This window comes from Pteropus medius, unplaced genomic scaffold, assembly GCF_902729225.1.
Source record: "Pteropus medius unplaced genomic scaffold, Ma_sr-lr_union100, whole genome shotgun sequence".
In the NCBI taxonomy this organism is placed as follows: domain Eukaryota; kingdom Metazoa; phylum Chordata; class Mammalia; order Chiroptera; family Pteropodidae; genus Pteropus; species Pteropus medius.
The window spans coordinates 751885-760683 of record NW_024342475.1 but is presented as its reverse complement, the minus strand read 5'-3'; the positions used below and the strand labels follow the sequence as shown (position 1 = coordinate 760683).

At 37.5% G+C, this 8799-nt stretch overlaps 1 pseudogene; it reads right to left on the bottom strand.

The window, feature by feature from the left end:
- Positions 1-8361: 8361 nt before the first annotated feature.
- LOC120605411 (uncharacterized) lies at positions 8362-8480 on the bottom strand (annotated as a pseudogene).
- Positions 8481-8799: the final 319 nt, after the last annotated feature.

Sequence of the window (8799 nt, the reverse complement as noted above, 5' to 3'; positions counted from 1 at the left end):
TGTTGCCAGTAGATACTCAAAAGCTTTCTAAAACCACTTTTGTGAAACCACCAAGTTGGTGACATAATTTTTACTGCCAAGGATAATTTAATTCTTATTTGGATTCATCTGGGGGTCTAACTAAAATGAAGACTTTTATAGACTTTGCAGTGAAAACAGTATTGTTACATTTAAAAATGTCACTTTTGGCATTAGCCAAGTAGATCTTCATCTAGAACAGTAATGTTGGATTTTCTGTCCTGTGGACAATGTGCTATTGATTTGTGTTCCACTGAGGCTAGCATTCAGTGGACATAGGCTGACAAATTGGATTGATAAAACTTTTCGTAGTATTTACCTCACCTGTCTGGGCTCTCTAACATCTGTATTCTATTGAATGATGATTCTGAGGTCATGACAATCTTCATGATCATTTCCTCTCTTCTTCAGGGAGGATTTCTGGAATTTAGCTGTTGGGTCAAGTCCATGAAGCTTGGCTATTCCTCTTGGATGTTGTACCTCTTTGTTGCCCAGGTTCTACTAGTTCATTCTCTGGCAGTGTTTGTTCGGGCCTGGATTGTTGATATCTCTGCCTTGACTGCACCACAGATCCAAGAGGGTAATTCTTATGACCATAAATTCCTCCTCTTGTTCTGTATTTGATTTATCCACATTTTTTCTCCACCATTACTTGCTTTGTGAAATGACAAGGACCGTACAACCCCTGCAGGACATTTTGTGGCAGGCTGGAACTTGCTATGGGTGATTTTTCTGTACTTTTGAAAAACTTCAAGGACACGCCATTAACCTGGGTTGATAATTCACTTTTTAAAAATAATTATATATAGAATGTCATCAAAAGTAGAATGTGCTGAATTTTTGGAGTGGTGATTAGATTATAAAAGAACCAAAGCTATAGAAAAACCAGAGGAGATTTTTTTTTCTAATGAAATCTCAAAGCCACTTATCTGTATTCTCTGATATTATGATGTACTGATTGTATGAGGATTCCATCATTGGTACTGCTGTACTCTCGGCTTTAGTATTTCTTTCTGTTGCCCTGGGGTAGAGAGAGTTAAAATGTCTTTTTGTAATCTGGTACTTTAATTAGACACTGCTGATAGCATTGATCATCTAGATCTGTATACAATACAGCCAATTTCAAAATGTGTCCCCAAGAAGTTGGACTCCCTTCCCTGGGTGTTGTAGCCTGTGCCTGCACATGAGTGATTATGGCTCCTACGTCCAAATGAGAAGATGGGATGACTACTGTGTTTGGGGCATGTTCTGTTATTGCTGGATAAAGTCCAATTGCGTTTCTTTTAGGAAAGGAAAACTAAAGTTTCTGGCTTTGAAAGAAACTGTAAAATTGTGGGGTTTTGTGTTTATGTAATATTCAAATTGGTCAGAAAACACTGAGAAAATTTTTTTAAGTAAAAGACGGAGACTGAGTTAAATTGAAAATGGCAGTAATTGTTCCCTTAAAGGCTGAGCAGCCTCTTGGGTTGCATATGATGGGGATCCATCATTTACGCAGCAGCAATGTAGAACCAAGTGCTCTTTGGTGAGTAGCTTATCTTAAGGCAGAAAAATAGAAATGGGCTCATAATATCTTACAGGTAATAGATAAAAACACTTTCAGAGATAGTTGGGTGCTGTTACATAGATCTCAGAGGCCACTGACCCAGTGGGATTCCTACCAACTGGCAGGAACACTTAGAGCATTGAGAAACCATCAGTCATGGAAAGCAGGACCAAGGTGGGTCTAAACAGAGCCGCGGGTTCTTTGTGAGATGCAGTATCGAGAGTGCTAAAGAAAGGCACTGTCTTAGTCTGTTCAGGCTGCTATAACAAAAATACCATAGACTAGGTGGCTTAAACAAGCAACATCAAGGCACCAGCAGATTGGATGTCTGATGAGGACCCACTTCCTGGTTATTACATGGCCATCTTGCTGTGCCCTTACATGGCATGAGTCAAGAGAGATCTCTGGGGCCTTGTTTATAAGGGCACAAATTCCATTCGCAAAGACTCCACCCTCATGACCTAATCAGCTCCCAAAGGGCCCCACCTCCAAACACCATCACATTGGTGGTTAGAACTTCAACATGAATTTCGAAATCCCTGTACAAACATTTAGTTCATAAGAGGCATAACCTCAACTTCTAATAGTCTTCACAAAAGGCGCTTACATTGAGTAGTCTAAATTGTCCTGCAAGCAGGTTTATAACATGATTAAAACAGGTTTATATGTAGATTTGTACAGGAAATGGAACCTTCACTGGACTTAAGATCCGAAAACTACAAGTTTCATCTCACAGTGAAAGGGACATCTAAAATTCCAGCTCAGGCTCCCCACTGACACTCAGAGAGGTTTACTTCCATCACTTGCCTTTCTGGTGGCTAGGCCATGGGCTGTGTGAGGACAGATAAAGATGCCATTAATAAATGGACCCAACCCAGGTGTATTTGGTTATGTTTATCACTGAAGGGAGCAGATTTCTTTTTAAAGTGATCAGGATTATTGACAACTCACCTCCAGTGAGTGCCCTTATTTGTTCTGTTGAAGCTTCAGAAGAAAATGAATAAAAATGTTAAGTGAATATGGTCCATCTTTCACATGGGGATGGGGATGGGGCCGGCAAAGTATAAATTAACTATCCAGGAAACAAACCATTAAGGAGAGAAATAAGGAACACTGACTGAAACAGCATTATATATGTGGCTGAGGGAGGCTTAGAAACCAAATATCTAAATAGAATTCCAGTTAATATTTCTTTTTCCAGTTGGATTTCCCTAGTTGTTCTGCTTCTAAAAGTTGCTCTCATTCAAGATTGCTTCTAGCACATCACTCAGCAGATGTGCTAGAACCTGATTGAAATACTTCCTTTTGTGGAAAACAGTACTCTATCTGCCACACATCTGGAACAAATTAGAATGTAACTGGTTTCGTGCTACCCCACCCTGGTGTGGAGCAGATGTGGGGATCACCGTGAGACCATCCTATTTGTAGCATCTCTTTCCAGTACAGCTGGCCCTCAGTAGGTGCAATCTTAACTCAAGGTTAAATTGAAACCCTTGAATCTGGGTTATGATAGCATTCAAAAAGACATCTAACTTTACCCAAAAGATTTTAGATAGTGTTATTGAGGAGGGAAAAGACTGGACAATTTTATAGAGAATTGTATGTGATAATCTAAGTAAATCAATAGTGCTGTTTTCAGTGCCTCTTAGGGTCATTGTAATGATGCTGCTGAAACTCTTATTAATGAAAGTAACTTAATAACGAAGGGATCTTGATGTATCTAAGAGGTATATTGTATTAGGATTGGAACTCATACGAGCCAGAAATATTTTGAGGCCCATTGGGCAAGGGTAAACTGAGATACTTATCATTTCAAATGTTCATCTGAATCAAACTAGTTGAACCATATTCTGAGCTAAATCAAACCGTGATACATGGTGAGTGGCACAAGAATTGGAAATCAGAGAAACAAGAGCAAATAGAGTCTCAGTTTAGTGACAGTGATGACTTATGAGAGGGAGCCTCCACACCAATGTGGTAAGACCTATTTTTTGAAATCGCTTTGCTGGATGTCACCAACTTATTCTGACAAGGTTCTCAGAGGAGGAAGGCAACTGGTTTCTCTATTAATTTTGCTTGAGGAAAGGCCAAATTCAAATATATTTTCTGCCTGAAAGATTATGCTTTCTATTTTTATTTTATAGGAAAAATTCGAGGAGTGGGTGCTATGGAGGATTCTCAGGGAAAGTCCATCTGATCCTTGTTCATCCAGTAGGACATCATCAGCTACAAGTAATAGGATTCCCAGCTATTATAGGGGTTTGTTTGTCTCACAAGACTTCTAAAGGTAGGTGTTCCCAGGTTTTTTTAGGATGGCAGTTCTGTTCTCACCTTTTCTTTGTGGTCACAAGATTGCTGCCATGCCACCAATGTTACATCTTCATACAGTGAACATCCTAAGCAGGAAGGAAGGGAGGGGCTTTCTTTTCATCTAGGAGAAAGGTCTTCTCCCACAATCCCCCCAGAAGACTTGACCTAACTAGGTAATATAGTCCCCCACAAGTAGGGTTGGGAAAGTGAGCATTTGACATTTTCAGCTCTGATTTTGGAAGGTAGGCAATTCAGATGCTGCAAGATAGGAAAATAGCTTCTGCAGTCAATTTACTTCTCAAAGCATCAGAGGCCACTGATAAGTACAGCAGTTGTCCTTAACCAGAAGGTACCAGACAATGGCCCTGTGCCCTCCGCTGCATATCTTTTCCGTTTGAGAAATCCTATTTGCTCCTTTTTGATGTGTGTTTTTTCCTAATCTGTTCACGGAAAAATCTATCCCATTGTCTCCCAAATTAAAAAAAGTGAAACTGGATTTCTTATGGGAGAAGGTCTTTTGAGATTACTGCCTAAGCAAAGATTTTCAGTAACTTTCACTGTGAAAGTTACTATCTAGGTCTTTGCTCACAGAAAGTGTTTTTTTAAAAAAAGGAGAGGTGATTAGCACACCCCACTATTTCCATAGAGTGTGTCAAAACCTTCTGTTGTTAAACCTAAATGTACACGGTCACTGAGCAAGCAAGGCCAGCTCTATGGTTCACAGTTATAGGGGTTATGGACGATTCACCCTCAGTGAAAACGAGCCAGTAGGGCAGGTAATATTCACACATTGGGTCTTGTGTTTGACAGGACCACAGAGGGTGAAGCCCATCAACAGGGCTCTTCCCTAGTGGCCGAACATTTCCGGTTCATTGCAACCAAAAGAAGGGGCAACTCGGTCTAGGGGGTGGCAGCATTGCAATTTTATCAAATTTTAGAACAGGTTCAACCAGGGTGGTGCAACACAGGGAACAATTGTTATTCTCATTTTTTTTTTTTTAGGATTAAAACTAAAACTCTCCCTTCTGAATCTGCCCACGATGGAGTAACAGGGCCATATATTTGGTCTCAGGGCAGAGCAGGCCTCTGACCCTTAAAAGGAGAGAAACAAATGAGGCGAGCCCTATATTTCTGCAGTTAACTATCAGGAGGCAGTTTCCAGACCACAGAGCAGGCAGCGCATGCCAAAGATAGTCCAGCAATCTCAGCTAAGGAGACATATCAGAGCAGAGAGACCAAGGAGGCTAGAGATATACAAATGAGTTTTCTTGAGTTTTTGAGAATGGATCCAAATATTTAGAAATTCAGCAGCACTCTTGGAAATAATTCATGGGTCAAAGAAGAAATCACAAGAGGAATCAGAAAATGTTTTAGACTAAATAAAACTGAAAACACAACACCAATACTTGTGGTATGCAGCTAATTCAGTAACTAAAGAAAAATTTGTAGCATTAAGCTCTGGCATTAGAAAAGAAGAAATGTCTGAAATAAATCTTCATCTTCAAGAAGAACAAATTATGCCCAAAGAAGGAAATAATGAGCAGAAACCAATGAAATAAAAAACAAAAATTATAGACAAAAATCAATGAAACCAAAAGCTGTATTCTTAAGATCAATAAAATTGATATACCTCTAGCCAGAATAAAGAGAAGATACAAATTACCAAAATTAGAAATAAAAGCGGAGACAGCATAACAGATTCCACATACATTAAAAGAAAAGTAAAAGACTTGTTACCTTTATGCTAATAATGTCAACAATTTAGGTGAAATAGACAAATTCCTTGAAAACTACAAACTACCAAAGCTCACTGAAGAAATACATAACAAGAATAGCCTTTTAAATCCATGAAATAAATTGAAGTTCTTACAAAGGAAAGTCCAGGTCCAGATGATTTCACTGATTGATTCTCCCAAACACATACTGTTCTAGTAAAAAGAAAACAAGAGAATATAGCGCAACTCATATGCTGTCAGTATAAACCTGATATCAAAACCCTAGAAAGGCATTAAAAGAAAACTGAATACTAATATCCCAAATCAGTTGAGAGGTATAAAGGAGACTTGAATATGTGAACTGTTCTTGTATAATCTCAGTTTTATACAGCAGCTGGTTTCCCCAAAATTAATCTATAAATACAGTGGGATCCTAATAAAATTTCCAAGATAATTGTTTAACTAAATGTAGGTTCTAAAATTCTTGTAGTGAAAAAAAAATCTTGGCAAAAAATAAAAATAAAGCATTTGAGGAAATAAAAGGAAAGAGACTAACTATTTACCTGTATTGCAAAAGTATTAGTTACGATAGTTTGTAATTAGGGGAACAAGAGATGGAAAGTTCAGTGGCTCTAAAGAAAGAACTCAAAGTATTCACCGAACTATATATAAGAAAGTGGTACGTGATAAAGGTAGTGTTTTAAATGAGCTAGGGTTTATGGGAGTATGGCTCGTCAGTAAATGATAATGCAGGTTGGCTATTTGAGGGAGAAAAGGCTGGCTCCCTACTTCATTTCATATGCCCTGCCTGTGAGTCAGAGAGTGACTCCAGAGACCTCAGAATCCCTCTCATTCTGGACCTGTCAAAAGCTCTGTGAAGGAAAGCTGGGATTCCTGCTGAGAGTGTGGTCTCCTCCAGAGCCAGCACAACTGGCAGGTTCAAATGGGGCCAAAGTATTTGCATATCAAGTGCATAAAGGAGGAATCCTGGGAGCTCTGATGGTCCTGTCCTCTGTGGTCATGGGAGCAACGTCCCTCCCAATTCTTTCTTCTTTGTCTCAGTCTGATGGGTCCTGTACGTGGAGTTTGGGGGGTTAACAAGTTTAACATATTCAAGGTACACCCACTAGTCCTCTCTGTGCCTGTCCTTTTGCCCATCATGGACCCCAATTCTCCCACAGGCACAGACTTTAGTTTGTTCCAAAGTGTTAATAGTGAAAAAAAAAATGTCCAATATTTTCTTTAAAGCAACTATTTATGTATAATAAAAATGAAAGGCATAATTATTTGAAAGAGGAAAAAACTGTCATTCACAGACAACATGGTTGTTTGCTTAAGTAAAGTAAAAGAATCTACAGAGAGTTTATGAGAATTTAGAAGTGAATTTAACAAGTGAATATCACAAAACTACACAAAATTAATCATATTCTATATAACAGCAATAAATAGAAATAGATGTAAAAAAAATTATAACTGTATAAAACCCTCAGATCCCTTATAGTAAATATAATGAACACTGTGCAAGACTTCTACATGGAAAACTAAGAAAAAAATATTGAAACAAATTTGAAGATGGCCGAAATAAATGAATATTGTAAAGGTATTAATATTGTAAAGCTATCAAATCTTGCCAAATTAATCTAGAGGTTCAAAGCATTTGAATATTCCTATGGAGATTTGGTGGGAATGGATGAGCTGATTCCAGAAATTACATGAAAACGAAAAGGGCCACCAACATTAGTCAAAGAGATGTTGAGAAAGCTGGAGGACTTACAGCAAGAGATAAACAGGACCTGTCTTAAATCAGTTAGCATTAAGACAAGATAGACAAAACTGGATGATCCATATACATAGTCACCTGAATACGGTGAAGGTGAAACCTCAGTGCGTTGGAATAACCCATAGTAGATGAAATAGTAAGTGAAACAATTGGGTATCATGGTGGAAAAATATCCTGAGTCCTACCTCACCACATTTACAAAACTAAATGACAGAAAGATGATATGTTTAAATGTGAAAAGGAAAACAAACATTTTTAGAGGAAAAGAGCACAGAACACTTTTATGCTCCTATAGTAGGCAAAGATTTATGAAACAGGAAATAAACAATCATAAAGGAGTAATTGATAACTTGGACTATATTAAAAGTACGAACTTCTGCTCGAGGCACTATTAAAAGATATAATCCACATAATGAAAGAAGATATTTGAAAATACATATCAGACAGAAGACTCAGCCAGAATACATATAATATATATAAACTATCACTTGAATTATAAAAATTATAAAATATGTATATATATTAACAATAGCTTCAATACAGTTGGTGTATTAGTTTAACAAGATCATGGAGGTCCACTTTCATTTCATCTTTCTGCTTTGCTGTCTACAAAAAATGCTTTGTTTTATGGCCCAGTCCCTTCAGTGTTGTGCAATGCGGTAATGAGGCAGCATGTTCGATTTAACAAATTGGGAAAAAATAAGGACATGATTATAACTGGTTTTGATACATAGAGATTCGAAATATAACAATTGGCAGATGAAGTGGTATCTAAAACTATAGAATCCTAAGAAACCACTTAAAAATTTCATTAGTTAGTAATATGGAAAGCTACTTACAATACAAAATGAGAAAAAAAAAACGGTCCAAATATTATAACAATTTTGTGAGAAGAAAAAAATTTTTGTTTTTTAGGTGAGGCAACCCTTGGTTGACCTCACAGATTTCAAGGACCTTGTCAGCTTACAATCCCTTTATTTTTTTATTTTTTACGCCTACAGCACCTGGTCTTCCTAGGTGGTCTCTCATCCAAGTACTAACCAGGCCCGACCCTGCTTAGCTTCCAAGATCAGAGGGGATCTGGCACGTTAGGGGTGGTTTGGCCACAGACTAAAAAAATTTAATACATATTTACTTGCATAGGAGATCAGAAAATATGTAGGCAGAGATACTAATGATGCTTCTTTTCTCTAGGTGCCAGGATTATAAAGGACTGTAATTTCGTTCTTTTTTAACATTTTTTTTCTTCATGCTTTTTTTTTTTTAACTTAACATTGATTATGCTTTTGGAATAAAAGAAAAAGCATACAGGAATTTATACCAAAACAACAATGCTTTTAGATACCCTGGTGATGCGATTATGGATTTGTTTAAGAATTGTCAGATTTTCCACAACGTGAACAAGTTACTACTGAGTAATAAATTTTTTT